This window comes from Nansenia antarctica (assembly GCF_963989245.1).
Source record: "Nansenia antarctica genome assembly, chromosome: 11".
NCBI classification, from domain to species: Eukaryota; Metazoa; Chordata; class Actinopteri; order Argentiniformes; family Microstomatidae; genus Nansenia; species Nansenia antarctica.
In genome coordinates this window covers 2646912-2665546 of record NC_137681.1, presented here as the reverse complement: position 1 = coordinate 2665546, position 18635 = coordinate 2646912, and the positions used below count along the sequence as shown (strand labels likewise).

General features: G+C 45.5%; 1 pseudogene across 1 annotated transcript; it reads left to right on the top strand.

Moving 5' to 3' along the window:
- The first annotated feature begins 437 nt into the window (after nt 1-437).
- On the top strand, nt 438-18382 carry LOC308167660 (myosin heavy chain, fast skeletal muscle-like; annotated as a pseudogene). Its single transcript has 32 exons — nt 438-644; nt 735-878; nt 1866-2022; nt 2146-2173; nt 2693-2816; nt 3127-3219; nt 3304-3367; nt 3456-3554; nt 4308-4411; nt 4696-4834; nt 5190-5308; nt 5759-5908; nt 6014-6184; nt 6469-6772; nt 7209-7273; nt 7652-7739; nt 8170-8287; nt 8728-8851; nt 9171-9307; nt 9731-9986; nt 10581-10823; nt 11382-11558; nt 11872-12017; nt 12175-12265; nt 12686-13075; nt 13197-13323; nt 14116-14234; nt 14482-14678; nt 14892-15075; nt 15251-15416; nt 17818-17942; nt 18190-18382. The product of its transcript is annotated as a myosin heavy chain, fast skeletal muscle-like (transcript).
- Nucleotides 18383-18635: the final 253 nt, after the last annotated feature.

Below are 18635 nucleotides of genomic sequence, written 5' to 3'. Positions count from 1 at the left end.
TTGACTGGGGAGGGGTTAGTAGCACTGCCTCTAACTCTGTTGACTGGGGAGGGGTTAGTAGCACTGCGGCTGCCTCTAACTCTGTTGACTGGGGAGGGTTTAGTAGCACTGCCTCTAACTCTGTACTGGGGAGGGGTTAGTTAGTAGCACTGCCTCTAACTCTGTTGACTGGGGAGGGGTTAGTACCACTGCCTCTAACTCTGTTGACTGGGGAGGGGTTAGTTAGTAGCACTGCCTCTAGCTCTGTTGACTGGGGAGGGGTTAGTAGCACTGCCTCTAACTCTGTACTGGGGAGGGGTTAGTAGCCCTGCCTCTAGCTCTGTTGACTGGGGAGGGGTTAGTAGCCCTGCCTCTAGCTCTGTTGACTGGGGAGGGGTTAGTAGCACAGACTCAACCATGTTTGTGTTTTATTCTACCTTTCCTAGTGAGCCGCCACCATGAGTACGGACGCAGAGATGCAGCTGTATGGCGAAGCTGCCATCTACCTTCGTAAGCCAGAGAGGGAGAGGATCGAAGCTCAGAGCAAACCCTTTGATGCTAAGAACTCCTGCTATGTGACTGACAAGAAGGAGCTGTACCTCAAGGGTTTAATTACTGCCAGGGATGGGGCGAAAATATCTGTGAAACTCCTGGTCACCGAGGAGGTAAGACTATAACATATAACCAGACTGCAGCTTCCATAAGCAGGATGAACCTTTCAACACACACTGACCAACGATGTCCCACTGTTTCAGATTAAAGAGTATAAAGAAGAGGACATCTTGCAGATAAACCCCCCAAAGTATGACAAGATTGAGGACATGGCCATGATGACCTACCTGAACGAAGCCTCTGTGCTGTATAACCTCAAAGAGCGTTACGCAGCATGGATGATCTACGTAAGAGACACATACACACCAATCAACACAGAAACCTAGCCCTAACCCTAATCCTAGCCCTAACCCTAGCCCTAACCCATAAGAGACACATACACACCAGTCAACTCAGAAACCTAGCCCTAACCCTAACCCTAACCATAAGAGATACATACACACCAGTCAACACAGAAACCTAGCCCTAACCCTAGCCCTAACCCTAACCCATAAGAGACACATACACACCAGTCAACTCAGAAACCTAGCCCTAACCCTAACCCTAACCATAAGAGATACATACACACCAGTCAACACAGAAACCTAGCCCTAGCCCTAACCCTAACCCATAAGAGACACATACACACCAGTCAACACAGAAACCTAGCCCTAACCCTAACCCTAACCCATAAGAGACACATACACACCAATCAACACAGAAACCTAGCCCTAACCCTAATCCTAGCCCTAACCCTAGCCCTAACCCTAGCCCTAACCCATAAGAGACACATACACACCAGTCAACACAGAAACCTAGCACACAACACAGAGAACGAAAACATTACATTTACTTTTTTGGCATTTAGCAGACACCTTATTCCAAAGCGACTTACAATCAATACATTTGACTAAGCAAGTGAATCATCAATCCACCAGTCGTAGCAGGAAGAGTAACCCAGCTCAGGCCCGGGGCCATTGATAGAAGGAAAAGCCTACTTCTATCACCTCCTTCTAAACCTAGCCTTTTTTAAAATTGTATATAGACACTGGAGAAACAGAGAAACAGTACAAGGTGGGCAATAGAAGTTTTGGGGGGACACAGTAAAGGGGAAAAGCGGGTGTCTTCAGGAGATGCAGTGCTGGGGGTCAGTAGATGTCTCAGGAGGAGCAGTTAAGGTGTAACCTGAAGAGATGGGTCACATACACCATATCAGTATGTTCAAAGATACCTACGTTTCCACATTCCAGCTAATCTGACTTGTCTAATTCCCATGTTTGATCCACTTCATCCAGACCTACTCTGGGCTGTTCTGCGCCACGGTGAACCCCTACAAGTGGCTCCCCGTGTACAGCGCGGAGTGTGTGAACGCCTACAGAGGGAAGAAGCGCATGGAGGCTCCACCCCATATCTTCTCTGTCTCTGACAACGCCTTCCAGTTCATGTTGGTCGGTAAGAAGACTCACGGATGGATGGATGGATAGTTAGATGTGTGACTTTGTGATGATGCCTTGAATGCAATAATCTACCAACATCCAGTGAATGAGTCTGAACAATGTGTTTCTTTGCTTGCAGACAGAGAGAATCAGTCCGTCCTGATTACGTAAGTTGTTCACTAACTATCTTACTTTTCAAAAAGTGTTCCTCCTTTTGCAGTAGGTTGGGGTAGTATGTAATATGTATGAAGTCAATATTCAGTGACTGAGTGAGAATATTTGAGAACATTAACTTGGTTATAAAACTTAGTTAAAGCAATGCCGTATTATTTTCTTGCTTCATGAATGCTGATATGATCCTAACCCTAAACCTAAACTAAAGCTTTAGACAGCTAAAGACTGTCTTGTATAGACATGCTTTTGGATAGCCCCAAAGGCCTGTCTCTCTGTGTCCTGTTGATGTTGTTGTACACCTGTTGTCTGTTACTTGTTCTTATTTTCACTTGTTTTCCTGTTTTAACCTGCTATGACCTTCGCTCTTTTATTATGTTTTATTATGTTCTTCTTTATTATGTTCTCCATATGTAAAGCACTTTGTGACCCCTGGTCTGGGAAAGGTGCTATCCAAATAAATGTTACTTACCGTACTTACTTACTAAACCCCTGGTTCTCTGTCTATGAACCAGTGGAGAATCCGGTGCAGGAAAGACTGTCAACACCAAGCGTGTCATCCAGTACTTTGCCACCATCGCCGTGGCGGCCCCAAAGAAGGACGGAGGACCAGCAGCCGGGAGCTCTGGGAAGATTAAGGTACGTTCTTCTCCTGTTTCCTGTCTTTAGAGGAAGCTGAGGTGAATGATTGAGAACACAAACATTTCTCTAATGTCCTCTAGTTTGACAGAGGGTTTGGGGTGGGTGTGTGTGCTGTTGGGAACCAGAAGACTCAGAGACAGCTGGGTGGAACCCTGGGCTTTAGAGTGGGAACCACTCTCTCTCATTTCAAACAGAGTGTACCTCACTATAGCCACCGACCTTCTCAGCTGAAAGGAACAGATGTTGTTGGAAGAGACATGACGAGATCTTCAGTTACTAACGCTTTAGCAACGTTTGTCTCATTCAGGGGTCTCTTGAGGATCAGATCATTGCTGCTAACCCCCTGCTGGAGGCTTACGGTAACGCCAAGACTGTGAGGAACGACAACTCGTCTCGCTTTGTAAGTATGAGGTGAAACACTTTGGCAGTTGTAGTTTTTTTTTATACCTGATTTTCTAACTGACTGTACTCTGCACTACTGTAGGGTAAATTCATCAGGATTCACTTCGCGTCTAGCGGCAAACTGGCTAGCGCTGACATTGAGACCTGTAAGTTGGTATCAGTCATTTCTCCATACTTATTCTACAAAACAATACTGCAATACTTGACATTTTCCCCTTCTGTTCTCTCTGTCAGATCTGCTGGAGAAGTCCAGGGTGGCCTTCCAGCTGCCTGATGAGAGGGGTTACCACATCTTCTACCAGATGATGACCGACCACAAGCCTGAGATCGTTGGTACGCCAAAGCAGAGATCTGGGAAAACTATCTAACTAAACTATCTAACTGAACTATCTAACTGAACTATCTAACTAAACTATCTAACTGAACTATCTAACTAAACTATCTAACTGAACTATCTAACTGAACTATCTAACTGAACTATCTAACTAAACTATCTAACTAAACTATCTAACTAAACTATCTAACTGAACTATCTAAGTAAACTAGCTCCCTGCTGTGAAAATGAAATACCCATATATTATTTTATTTTTTTACATTTTTGGCATTTAGCAGACGCCTTATTCCAAAGCGACTTACAATCAATACATTTGACTAAGGAAGTGAATCATCAGTTCACCAGTTCTAGCAGGAGGTGTAATCTAGCTCAGGCCAGGGGCCACTGGCAGTCGGCGTGAAAAAGTCTTTTTTTTTGCTGGAGAGACAGTACAAGGGGGGCAGTAGAGTCTTAGGAGGCATAGTATAGGGGAAAAGCTATAACCATCTCAGACGGAAGATGGGTAGTGACTCTGCAGTTCTGATAGCCGTGGGCAGCATACAGTAGCTGCTGCACTCAGTAGAGCCAAAGATGATATAAGAATCAGGCTTTGGTTGAGTTGATTAAATGTGCCTGGCGGGGGGGAAGAGGGAAAGCAGTCCACTGGTTGTTGAACACATCTGTCATGGAGTATATGAGGTATTGAGTACAAGTGGTCCAGATATCTACACGCGTTTGATTTAACAGACAACGTTGTTCTCTGTTCTCCACAGAAATGTGCCTCATCACCACCAACCCCTACGACTTCCCCATGATCAGCCAGGGGCAGATCACCGTAGCCAGCATCGACGACAAGGTGGAGCTGGACGCCACAGACGTGAGTCACGCAGAAGGGTCCTTCTTTGTATCACTGATTTGTTTTGGAGTACCCAGTGTTAATGACTCCTCTTATAGGGGTGCATACGGCATCCACAAGAGCGCCCTGTGTAACATTGTTAAAATCCTATTGTGCTGCTAGTCAACTAGAGGGACAGAGAAGTCAGACGTTTCCATCCATTCTGCTAGATTGAGATCTTACAGAGCCATACTCTGACAAAGTGAGTTTGTCTTCAAATCCTCTCTGCTTTCTGTCCTGGCTAACGTGAAGTCGCTCTCTTCCAGGACGCCATTGACATCCTGGGCTTCATCCCTGAGGAGAAAGCGTACATCTACAAGCTGACTGGTGCCGTCATGCAACATGGCAACATGCACTTCAAACAGAAGCAGCGTGAGGAGCAGGCCGAGCCTGACGGCACGGAGGGTGAGTTCACCTCCGACCCCAAACATCTAGAAGTTGTTCCTGATGAAACACCAGAACAGCGGATCACTCAGGCCTTACAGACACCCAAACATAGATCTCACTTTCACTGATAAAACACTTAGAACATAGCGTGTAAACAGCTAGCGTGTAAATTATTGTTGTAATTGATTTGTTATTAATAAACTCTGCTATGTTTGCCATTATGAATGTACAATAGATTTTCTGATGTTTGTAACCAGGGCTCCTCTGAACAAGAGAGCTCTCTCTCAGTAGGGGTAGGGTTAGCCTTAACCCTCCCTGCATTTTAATAGTACGGCTCTGTCCTTGACTCTGTTGTTGCTCCTTCTCTTTCCAGTGGCTGATAAAATCTCTTACCTCCTGGGCCTGAACTCAGCCGACATGCTCAAAGCTCTCTGCTACCCCAGAGTGAAGGTCGGCAACGAGTACGTGACCAAGGGACAGACAGTAGGCCAGGTAAGGCATTCATGTATCATTCTTTAGATTCATAACATACGACTCTACCATTATTGTGAACAATATTTTGACTTGTCTTGGTTTCATAGTGCTTGAGTGTAACAGTGCCACCCTGTGGTTCAACAAGGATACATCATGAAACACAATTTCCCAAATCAGTCAACAGTCAACACCAGTATCAGATCAAATTAAACAGCCCCCCCCTACCCCCCTAAACAGCCCCCCCAACCCCCCCTCCCATCTCTGACATCAACACAGAGAAAGACAGACAAACAAACAGCCCCCCCCCCTCTCCCCCAAGTTTATGCAGTCACAACACTTGTATATAGTTTAATGCCCTAATCCTTAAATCCCCCCCAAAACCCTCTAATATCCATACCCCCCTCCACCTGCATCCTCTCATCCACACCTGGTATCTCGTGTATTAACTAGAAGTATCGTTGTTTCCAGGTGAATAATTCCGTGATGGCACTGGCTAAGTCCATCTATGAGAGGATGTTCTTGTGGATGGTCATCCGTATCAACGAACAGTTGGACACCAAGCAAGCAAGGCAGTACTACATCGGTGTGCTCGACATTGCCGGTTTTGAGATCTTTGACGTGAGTATGTTGTCAGGACAAGGAAACAACTTTTTAGCGATTATGAAAAGGTTAACAGCCATGTATGACAACAAGATTCCTTTATTCTGAAACTCCCATCCACAGTACAACAGCATGGAGCAGCTGTGTATTAACTTCACCAATGAGAAACTGCAACAGTTCTTCAACCACACCATGTTCGTCCTGGAGCAAGAGGAGTACAAGAAGGAGGGAATCGTCTGGGCGTTCATTGACTTCGGCATGGACTTGGCTGCCTGCATTGAGCTTATTGAGAAGGTAAGCAGCCTGTGAGGACTTAACTATTTAATGACGGATGTCAAAAGCACATTTAATAGAGGTAGGTGTTTGAGACTACTGTAAGACGCTCTCACGGTGGTACAACACATCTTACTGTTAGTAACTGAACATAGTAACTGTTAGTACTTGCTTAATACGCTTCTATGACATGTGTATCATCATATAAAGGTGAGTGCTGTTGAAGTAAAGAACATACTATACTCAATATAAAATATGAACATAAACATACTCGTTTAATAACTCCTAACTCTTTCTGGACACAGCCATTGGGCATCTTCTCCATCCTAGAGGAGGAGTGCATGTTCCCCAAGGCCTCAGACACCACCTTCAAGGACAAGCTGAACTGCCAGCATCTCGGTAAAACCAAGGCGTTTGAGAAGCCCAAGCCTGGCAAGGGCAAACAGGAGGCCCACTTCTCCCTGGTGCACTACGCCGGCACTGTGGACTACAACATCACCGGCTGGCTGGACAAGAACAAGGACCCCCTGAACGACTCTGTGGTGCAGCTCTACCAGAAGTCCTCAGTCAAACTTCTACCTCAGCTTTATCCTGTTCCTCCACCTGAGGGTAACGTTTGCATCACGTTCATAACCAGGCATTAGCTTAGCATTAGCATGATAACATCATGTTCATAACTATAAGCATTAGCTTAGCATTAGCATGATAACTGGCATCAAGCCAGGCAGGACACTACTACATTATTTCAGCCACACATTTACAACCCCTCCTGTCCACGCTTGGATATAGTCCTTTCCTTGTCCATGTTTTTAAAGGCTTTTTCTCGGTGCGTAAGAAGACGGAGGCTATAGGCCTACAGCTGTAACGTTTCACTATTCTGTGGCCAGCGCCATTTCTACTTCAATGAACAAACATTGAAGGGAGCTGATCAGAGACTAACGCTAATATGTAGCCTAACACTAACATGTTTTACTGTTTGTAGCCTAACACTAACATGTTTTACTCTTTGTAGCCTAACACTAACATGTTTTACTGTTTGAAACAGATTCCACAAAGAAAGGAGGCAAGAAGAAGGGCGGGTCCATGCAGACGGTGTCCTCCCAGTTCAGGGTGAGCTGCTGACAGTCCTGCTGAAGTTACTATCTTTAGAAAAAGTGTAAATTAGTCTGAATTATTTGTGAGAGCACTATGGGGCGTACTAGAAGCCTGTGTCTCAGGAGGTAGAGCCGCCGTCTAATGATCGCAAGGTTGGCAGATCGGCGGTTCGAGCCCCGGCTGGCCACGTGTCGAAGTGTCCTTGGGCAAGACACTGAACCCCAAATTGCTCCCAGTGAGCAGGCCGGCGCCTTACATGGTAGCTTGACGCCATTGGTGTGTGAATGTGTGTGTGAATGGGTGAATGAGAGGCCGTTGTAAAGCGCTTTGGATAAAGGCGCTATATACTGTAAGTGCAGTCTGTTTACCACTATGGTTTGTAACCCCTCACAGGAGAACTTGCAGAAGCTGATGACCAACCTGAGGAGCACCCACCCTCACTTTGTGCGTTGCCTGATCCCCAACGAGTCCAAGACTCCAGGTACGACACAGAGAGACATATTACACACTAAGCCCATGGTGACATTACTAATCCTTACTACAAGTCCACAAGCCTTTAAAATATACATTATTTGAGAGGTTTATTTGGGGGTTAAGATGCATTTTAAAGAGGCTTTTAAGAGGCTTTTTAAAAAACAACTGAAGACTGTCTTGTATCGACAGGCTTTTGGATAGCCCCAGGGGCCTGTCTTTCTGTGTCCTGTTGATGTTGTTGTACACCTGCTGTCTGTTACTTGTTCTTATTTTCACTTGTTTGCCTGTTTTAACCTGCTGTGGCTTTCGCTCTTTTATTATGTTTTATTATGTTTCTTCTTTATTATGTTCTCTATATGTAAAGCACTTTGTGACCCTTGGTCTGGGAAAGGTGCTGTACAAATACATTTTACTTACTCACATGTTGTGTTTTCCAGGCCTGATGGAGAACTTCCTGGTTATCCACCAGCTGAGGTGTAACGGGGTTCTGGAGGGCATCAGGATCTGCAGGAAGGGCTTCCCCAGCAGAATCCTCTACGCTGACTTCAAACAGAGGTACAACACACACACACACACACACACACTCACACTCACACACACACACACTCACACTCACACTCACACTCACACTCACACACACTCACACACTCACACTCACACTCACACTCACACTCACACACACTCACACACTCACTCACACACTCACACACACACACACACACTCACTCACACTCACACTCACACTCTCACACACACTCACACTCACACTCACACTCACACTCACACTCACACTCTCTTTCACACACACTCACACTCACACTCACACTCACACTCACACTCACACTCACACTCACACTCACACTCTCTCTCACACACACTCACACTCACACTCACACTCTCTCTCTCACACACACACACACACACACACACGAAGTGCCCGTCATTGACGATAAAGAACAGCGTATGTAACATATGTACCACCTCTCCCCCTCCAGGTACAAAGTGCTGAATGCCAGCGTCATCCCTGAGGGTCAGTTCATGGACAACAAGAAGGCCTCTGAGAAGCTGCTCGCGTCCATCGATGTTCCTCAGGATGAGTACAAGTTTGGACACACCAAGGTCAGCGCTCAAATTCACCCAGGAAATGTTACACACCACCCTAACCCTAACCCTAACCCACACCACGCAACAGGACTAACATATGAATGTATATAGATACAGTATATCCATTAGAAATCTCCCTTCTCTCCCTCAGACGACCTGCATTTCAATGCTAATTGTTGTTGTGATGATCCTCCCTGTGATGTTCTATCCTGCCTCCTCCTACATGTGACACCGTCTGACTCCTCACACACACACACACACACACACACACGCCTCCTCCTACATGTGACAACGTCTGACTCCTCCACTGGACGTGTTGTTCACCTGCGCTCAGGTGTTCTTCAAGGCCGGTCTGCTGGGCGTCCTGGAGGAGATGAGAGATGAGAAGCTGGCGACTCTGGTTACCATGACGCAAGCTCTCTGCCGCGCATACCTGATGAGGAGGGAATTCACTAAGATGATGGAGAGGAGGTACGGGACGGAACATAATCTCTCTAGTCTAACACCACGTATTAAACATCGCATTATGAATGCACTTCCCAGTAAACAAAGAGTCCAAAAGACGTCCTCAGGGAAGCCGGAATGTGGGTTCAGATGACGTCTTTCTAGGAAGGTCCTAAAGACGTCATCTGGACATCCTAGAAAGACGTCATCTGAACCCACATTCCGGCTTCCCTGAGGACGTCTTTTGGACTCTTTGTTTACTGGGTTACAGGCCAATTATATAATCATATAGTTTACTTGTCATGTGTAAAGTAACTTTGTTATCATTGAGCCGTTCAAAAGCATAAAACTCACTACATCACAACTGCCTCCCCCTCCCCCTCTCCCTCTCCCTCCCCCTCTCTCTCTCCCTCTCCCTCTCCCTCCCCCTTCCTCCTTGGCGTCGACCAGAGAGTCCATCTACACCATCCAGTACAACGTCCGCTCATTCATGAATGTCAAACACTGGCCCTGGATGAAGGTCTACTACAAGATCAAGCCTCTGCTGCAGAGCGCGGAGACAGAGAAGGAGCTGGCCAACATGAAGGACGACTTTGAGAAGTGCAAAGTGGCCCTGACTAAGGCGGAGGCCCGGAAGAAGGACCTGGAGGAGAAGATGGTGTCCCTCCTGCAGGAGAAGAACACCCTGGCCATGCAAATTGCATCTGTGAGTGAGAGACCAGGGAGGGCACACGCACACACACGCACACAGACACAGAGACACACACACCTACACACACCTACACACACACACACACACAGACATAGACACACAGACACAGACACACACACCTACACACACACACACACACACACACACACACACACACACACACACACACACACACACACACGTTTTTCATAGATTTGTATTGATTTGCTGTGTGCCCTTGGACTAGAATGAGTTTATATCTGCACACACATTGAGAACTGAAGCCATTAGCTTTTTCTTCCATTCTTGTTTATATGTTTATATGTTATAAAAGTACATAGTTACATGCTAACTCCCCCCTGTCTATATACCCCCTGTGAATAGGCCATATAGTGTATAGAAGTATAGAAGTTCACATAATAGATACATTCTCAGATGCCTACCGATCACTTATCCCCCTATTTATGTCTATTTATGTCTCATTCTTGTTTTTTTTAATATCTTAGGACTGTGTTTGTTTGTTAGCACCTAGGGGTTTGCATTTACATTTCGTTGTACCTGTTACAATGACAATAAAGATCATTCATTCTTCCCTCCTCCTGCCACCAGGAAGGAGAGTGTCTGAACGACGCTGAGGAGAGGTGCGAGGGGCTCATCAAGAGCAAGATCCAGCTGGAGGCCAAACTCAAAGAGACGACCGAGAGGCTGGAGGACGAGGAGGAGATCAACGCCGAGCTGACGGCCAAGAAGAGGAAGCTGGAGGACGAGTGTTCTGAGCTGAAGAAGGACATCGACGACCTGGAGCTCACGCTGGCCAAAGTGGAGAAGGAGAAGCACGCCACCGAGAACAAGGTCTCATATAACACATACATTACATTTATGTCATTTAGCAAGTGAATCATCAATCCACCAGTCGTAGCAGGAAGAGTAATCTAGCTCAGGCCAGGGGCCATTGGCAGTCTCTGTGATAGAAGGAAAACATAAAATAATATATATAGACACTGGAGAAACAGAGAAACAGTACAAGGGGGGCAGTAGAAGTCTTAGGCGACACAGTAAAGGGGAAAAGCGGGTGTCTCAGGAGACACAGTGCTGGGGGGTAGTGGATGTCTCAGGAGGAGCAGTTAAGGTGTAACCTGAAGAGATGGAGGTCTTCATACAAATTACATACAAACTACAATCTGATCAAACTGTCAATGTCAAACAATCAATGAACGTTCATAGAACATTCTGGACTCTTCATTCTATATCTGATATGAATTCAGTGTATACACACCTCTGCCGTGTAGAGGATCACTTCTAGGATATGCTAACATTTGCACAGTTACATTATATGCCATATAAACTGCATTTCCTTTTGTGAGATTGTGAGGAGTGACAAAAGACTGTCTCTGTTGTGGCTGTTTCCAGGTTAAAAACCTGACCGAGGAAATGGCGTCTCAGGATGAGGCTGTTGCCAAGCTCACCAAGGAGAAGAAAGCCCTGCAAGAGGCCCACCAGCAGACACTGGACGACCTGCAGGCGGAGGAGGACAAAGTCAACACTCTGACCAAGGCTAAGACCAAGCTGGAACAGCAAGTGGACGACGTGAGTGGGGAATGAACACCAAGCTGTGCGAGTCTCAACCAAGATTGTAATAGAAGAGTAAAGCTTATTGTTTTCCATAAGTTAAAACACACAAGAACATGCGACAGTCAATAAGGTTGTGAATTATTAGACGGCTGTTATATTACGAAAGCCAAGGTTAGTCAGTTACTTTGAAGCAATCATCATGAACCTGTTGAACCCTGTCTTATACTCTCAGACTAGGCATTACTTTATTCATGTAGTTTACTTTCATCAACAACATTGTTGTTCGTTATTTAGATTTTGATGACAAATCAGTGTCTTTGTCTCCTAGCTTGAGGGTTCTCTGGAGCAGGAGAAGAAGCTCCGTATGGACCTGGAGAGAGCCAAGAGGAAGCTGGAGGGAGATCTGAAGCTGGCCCAGGAGTCCATCATGGACCTGGAGAACGACAAGCAGCAGTCTGACGAGAAGATCAAGAAGTAAACACAAACAAATGACTCAAAAGTCGTATCTGATACAAATCGAACATTCATTTTTCTTTAAATCGTTGCAATAGTCAGAATCGTCATTCTGTTGAAACGAAACGTTTCAAAAACCTTTTAAATGAATTGACAAGCGTATCAAACTGTTCTTCAGGAAGGACTTTGAGACCGCCCAGCTCCTCAGCAAGATTGAGGATGAACAGTCTCTGGGTGCTCAGAACCAGAAGAAGATCAAGGAACTCCAGGTACAGAACAGGACCGTCAGATGGTTCAGTTTGGATGTATAGTGTCTCATGACCCAGTAAACAAAGAGTCCTAAAGACGTCACCTGGACGTCCTAGAAAGACGTCATCTGAACCCACATTCCGGCTTCCATGAGGACGTCTTTTGGACTCTTTGTTTACTGGGACACTACAGTTAACATCGCCAGGATCGCTATGAGAAACAGTGATCAATTCCTCCTCCTGTTAGCGCTGCCTTGGTTTGCAGTGGTTCAGCTGGTTTAAGCATGACGCTTAAACAACATACAGTACATTCTGTATATTAACTGTAAGTTGCTTTGGATAAACACGTCTTAATAAAATAATCATTTGTAGCAAGTATTATTTTCTGGGCTCCCTTGCTTTTGACTGTGACGACTCTCTGTTTGTGTCTCGCTGCTTTAGGCTCGTATTGAGGAGCTTGAGGAGGAGATCGAGGCTGAGCGTGCCGCCAGGGCTAAGGTGGAGAAGCAGAGGGCCGATCTCTCCAGGGAACTTGAGGAGATCAGCGAGAGGCTGGAGGAGGCCGGAGGCGCCACCGCTTCTCAGATAGAGATGAACAAGAAGCGCGAGGCCGAGTTCCAGAAACTGAGACGCGACCTAGAGGAGTCCACCCTGCAGCACGAGGCCACCGCCTCCGCTCTGAGGAAGAAGCAGGCGGACAGCGTGGCGGAGCTCGGGGAGCAGATCGACAACCTGCAGCGCGTCAAGCAGAAGCTGGAGAAGGAGAAGAGCGAGTACAAGATGGAGATCGACGACCTCTCCAGCAACATGGAGGCCGTCGCCAAGGCTAAGGTCAGTAGCGGATGTTTGGATGGAGCGGCGTGTGGATGACCACTCAAATAAAACTGTAACAAAGGAAAGCTTGGCACTAGATAATCATTTAAAGGAATAACGGTTTATGTTTCTCTACCAGGGCAACCTGGAGAAGATGTGTCGTACTGTTGAGGACCAGCTGAGCGAGATCAAGACTAAGAACGACGAGAACGTGCGCCAGCTGAATGACATTAGCGGACAGAGGGCCAGACTCGTGACTGAGAACGGTACCAATGATACTCCAGATCCTGTAGAACTGTTAATGTAGTATCAGCTTACCCACCCCAAATCCTACCCATAAACATTAGTGAATGAACTGACCATGAATCAAACTTGACACAAATTAGAATAGCATTGGCAAGATAATAATAATAATAATACATTTCATTTATAAGAGCACTTTACATATAAAATCTCAGAGTGCTACAACACAGTAAGATAAAGCAAAAAACATTCAATTAAAAGGCTAAAAAAAGGCTCTATTAAAAAGGTGGGTTTTAAGGCCACGTTTAAAAGCATCCACAGACTGTGGTGCCCTTAGGTGGTCAGGGAGAGCATTCCACAGCCTGGGAGCAGCCCAGCAGAAGGCCCGATCTCCCATGGTGCGGAGCTTGGTCCTGGGGGTCTTGAGGAGGTTGGTGGCAGTAGAACGGAGGGTGCGTGAGGAGGTCTGAGGGGTATGGAGGAGTTCCTTGAGGTAGGGGGGGGCAGTTCCATGGATGTACTGGTGGGTGAGGAGGGAGACCTTGAATTCAATTCTGAGGGAGACGTCAAGATAACGTTTTGTCTATTACAACAGCACAGGGAAAGTTTATATATCCTAGAAACTCAGAAATATAACTTATCCAACAACAACAACCATGAACATTAGACACCATTAGAACTTAGCGAACAGAGACCCCGTTAACAAGATGCTCTGTTCGCGCTTTGAGTTGCATTTCATGTACGAAATGCGCTATATAAATAAAGCTTTACTTACTTACTTACTTACTTACTTACTTACTTACTGTTCCCCACAGGTGAGTTTGGTCGCCAGCTTGAGGAGAAGGAGGCCCTGGTGTCCCAGCTGACCAGAGGCAAACAGGCCTTCACCCAGCAGATCGAGGAGCTGAAGAGACACGTTGAGGAGGAGGTCAAGGTAAGCGACTCAAAATCAGAATCCACCGAACACATGAACACAGTTTGAGTCACAACAGCTTCACGTTGACTCAGGGTGATTGTGCCACCCAGTGACATCTTTACTGTACAAAAATCTACTCTTTCTCTCTTTACTGTACTATCTACTCTCTCCTCCTCCTGTCTCTCTCTGTATCTTTTTCTATGACACTCTTAACACTTTCTCTCTATCCTACTCCCTTCCTACTCTCTTCTATTTCTCTCTCCAGGCTAAGAACGCCCTGGCCCACGGCGTCCAGTCTGCCCGCCATGACTGTGACCTCCTGAGGGAGCAGTTTGAGGAGGAGCAGGAGGCCAAGGCAGAGCTGCAGCGCGGCATGTCCAAGGCCAACAGTGAGGTGGCTCAGTGGAGGAGCAAGTACGAGACTGATGCCGTCCAGCGCACTGAGGAGCTGGAGGAGGCCAAGTGAGTCACACACAACTATATCAATTCTCATCTAGATCCGTCTCAAACTATGCCGTGTTGGGTCCTTGAATTTGAGGGAATTGAGTCTTGAAAGTCCTTGAAAGGTGCTTGAAAGGTGCTTGAAAGGTGCTTGAAAGGTGCTTGAAAGGTGCTTGAATGTGATGTTTCAGAAGGTGTTGGAACCCTGCTTAAAACCCCTCGTCTGTCTAACAGGAAGAAGCTGGCCCAGCGTCTGCAGGAGGCGGAGGAGACCATCGAGGCGACCAACTCAAAGTGCGCCTCTCTGGAGAAGACCAAGCAGAGGCTGCAGGGGGAGGTGGAGGACCTCATGATCGACGTGGAGAGAGCCAACGCTCTCGCTGCCAACCTCGACAAGAAGCAGAGGAACTTCGACAAGGTGCGAAACAACTAAATAAATCTAATCAAATCTTTTATTCATTCTAGCACCATCCATATCAACCTTTTTAAATTGAAATAATAAATCATGTTTCTCAATTAGCTAATGGACAACATCAATTACCTAACGGACAGATAGAAGAAAGCGAGATATTAAAAGTGGATTGTGTCCCCAGGTCTTGGCAGAGTGGAAGCAGAAGTTTGAGGAGGGCCAGGCGGAGCTGGAAGGAGCCCAGAAGGAGGCGCGTTCTCTGAGCACGGAGCTCTTCAAGATGAAGAACTCCTACGAGGAGGCTCTGGACCAGCTGGAGACTCTGAAGAGGGAGAACAAGAACCTGCAACGTGAGTCAGACACAGGGTTCCCACCAGGGGTGAAAGTGGTTTGAGTTTCTTACAGGAACTATAGGCTACTACCCCAACCTTCATCGTTTCATATTGTTCTCCTCCTGCCCCCAGCTTCATGCATCCCTGAACACACACATCGTGGTGTTGGTGTCGAAATTAGAAACACTTTAGGGCTGCCATGTTTCACCAAAAGTTTGGAGTGAGAGTTTTTGGTGGTGGAGCGACCCAAAACTGTGCACGTTTTGGTAGCGGCGGCCCCTCTCTCCCACACAATTATTTGTGCTAGTTTCCTGCAATTTTAAACCAGCACAAGAAATGAAAATAATTGGAACATTTGATAAAACAAGAGAAATTCAGATAATATATCTTAAGTCTTAATAAACAAATACAGTAGCCTACAGAGTCTAAAACAAAATTGGGCCTCATCAAGTGAACTCAACCCCTTGGTCAGCAGCAGAAAGACCCTTGGTCATCATCTTATATACAGTGCATAGATGGCTATCATGTTATACAGTACATACCAGGGTTTTTCCTGGGTCAAAATCAAGCCTTGGAGGTTGATGTTGTGCACGCGCAGTGCGCCCAAATTTTCTTTGAGGGACCTCCAATTGTTGTATTTGTATTGTAAATTGTAATTATTATTATTAATAATAATAATAATAATAATAATACGATGCGATTTGAAAGTACCAGTAGGCTACCAGATACGTATGCACATATTTTGCTACCAGGGTTGCCAGATGGAATTGACCATTTCCAGCCCAACCAGTCTACAAGCTGCCGAATCCACCCGTCCAGTGTGACCAAAAGTAGCCCAATCTGGCAACACGGCTTGCTTATGGAAGCATATAGTGGACTAAGTTCAAATGTTAATGCAATTTGAGATTGCATTTGCATGTTCCACTTTTGCATGCATTCTTTCAGACAATATTCAAATTCAAATGCAATTCTAATGAGCGGATGTGTTTCCTAGAACATATAAATGCAATTGCTAATCACATTATTGCATTACAATTTGAATATTGACTCAAATAACGCAGGCAAAAATGGCAAATGAATATGCTATTTTGGGATTGCATAGTCATTTTCACATTAGAATGAAAATTTGAATTTTGTCAGCTACAAAGCGGATGTGTTTACTAGAACATGTAAATGCAATTGCGTATCACATTATTGCATTACAATTTGAATATTGACTCAAATAACGCAGGCAAAAGTGGCAAATGAATATGCTATTTTGGGATTGCATAGTAATTTTTACATTAGAATGAACTTGTCAGTTTTGTCAGTTACAAAGCAGCGCATGACTTTGAAAATTAAATGTCAAATGGCTTTGCATTATCATTTTAATATTGACAGCGAATGTGCACATCAGGTACATGAAAATGAAAATGCAAATCATTAGAATTGCATTTGAATTTGAATATTGTCTGAAAATGCAAAAGTGGAACATACAAATGCAATCTCAAATTGCATTAACATTTGAATAAAGTCCACTATATGCTTCCATACGGCGCGACTGTAATCCCGGTCGGACTGTCTCAGTGCCCAGTGCTGCCCACCCAACCACGTCGCGTCGCGTCGGGTCTACTGTAAAGCGGGTTAACATGTCCTTTTCAAAGGTATTAAAATAGACGCAACGAAACATAACGTCAGCCATGTGTTTCCTTGTTGGAAATTATGGATCGTGAATCGTGATTGCTTCTGCACTCTGCAGCAATCAGATTTTGATTGACAGGCAGCTGCATCTCTTCCCCCAACGGCGTTCCGGCACAGAAAGTCTTGCCGGAACGCCGCACCGGACCGTTCCGGCCCACTTTCACCTATGGTTCCCACACCTTCTGAAACATCAAATTCAAGCACCTTTCATGGACTTTCAAGACTCAATTCCCTCAAATTCAAGGACCCAACACGGCATTGTTTGAGACACATCTAGATGAGAATTTATATAATAGGAACTATCCACTCACAGACAACAATTAAAAAGAGGGGCTGTGAACACTAGATGGTCTCTTGCCTTCTCTACCACAGCACAGCAAAACAATATATTGTGAAATATGTGTAAAGTTAAGCAATACAGAGACTTATTTACTAGTTGACGAGCTAAGTAAAACATTTTGTAATATATATATTTATTTATTTTAGAGAGAGAGGGGAATTCAAGCACTTTCAATGACCCATGTCTATTTTCTAAAACTTTTAAGTCCTTGATTTTTTTGTCTCAAATTCACAAACTTTCAAGGATTTCAAGGACCCGTGGGAACCCTGTAAACAGCAGCAGTTTAGTTTAGCTCATGACGTCTTGACATGATGTCTTATTTCATCAAACTAGGTCAGAACAATGTTCAAACTGTCTAAAACCTTTGCAGACCCTAAGCTTCTGTGTTCATGTGTGCAGAGGAGATCTCTGACCTGACTGAGCAGATCGGGGAGACCGGCAAGAGCATCCATGAGCTGGAGAAGGCCAAGAAGACCGTGGAGACGGAGAAGTCTGAGATCCAGACTGCCCTGGAGGAGGCTGAGGTAGAAACCAATGCTGTTTAATCCTGTTGTTCGTTTGCAACATATACTCATCCTTTCATTTAAGCTTTGCTGTCCAGGTTAGTCTCATTGAGATCAAATCGTTTTTAGACCTGGCCCTCCTATCCTGTTACCACATTTCCATTGCATACAGTAGCAGGCCCCTTGTCTAAGACAAGCCATAGTTAATGAGTGCCAGTCCACTACTCTCCCCCACATCAACGCGTGACTACTATGTTGTTGTGTTCAGGGCACACTGGAGCACGAGGAGTCCAAGATTCTGCGTGTGCAGCTGGAGCTGAACCAGATCAAGGGTGAGGTGGACAGGAAGCTGGCGGAGAAGGACGAGGAGATGGAGCAGATCAAGAGGAACAGCCAGAGGGTGGTGGACTCCATGCAGAGCACCCTGGACTCAGAGGTGAGGAGCAGGAACGACGCCCTGAGGGTGAAGAAGAAGATGGAGGGAGACCTGAACGAGATGGAGGTCCAGCTGAGCCACGCCAACAGGCAGGCGGCCGAGTCCCAGAAGCAGCTGAGGAACATCCAGGGACAGCTCAAGGTAAGGGGCTGGAAAACCAGTCACAGTGAGCATTGCCCCAAACCATAATAATAATCATAATTAATTTATATTATACATTTTTAATAATAATATTATAAACATTATTATTATAATTATTATAATTATTATAAATATTA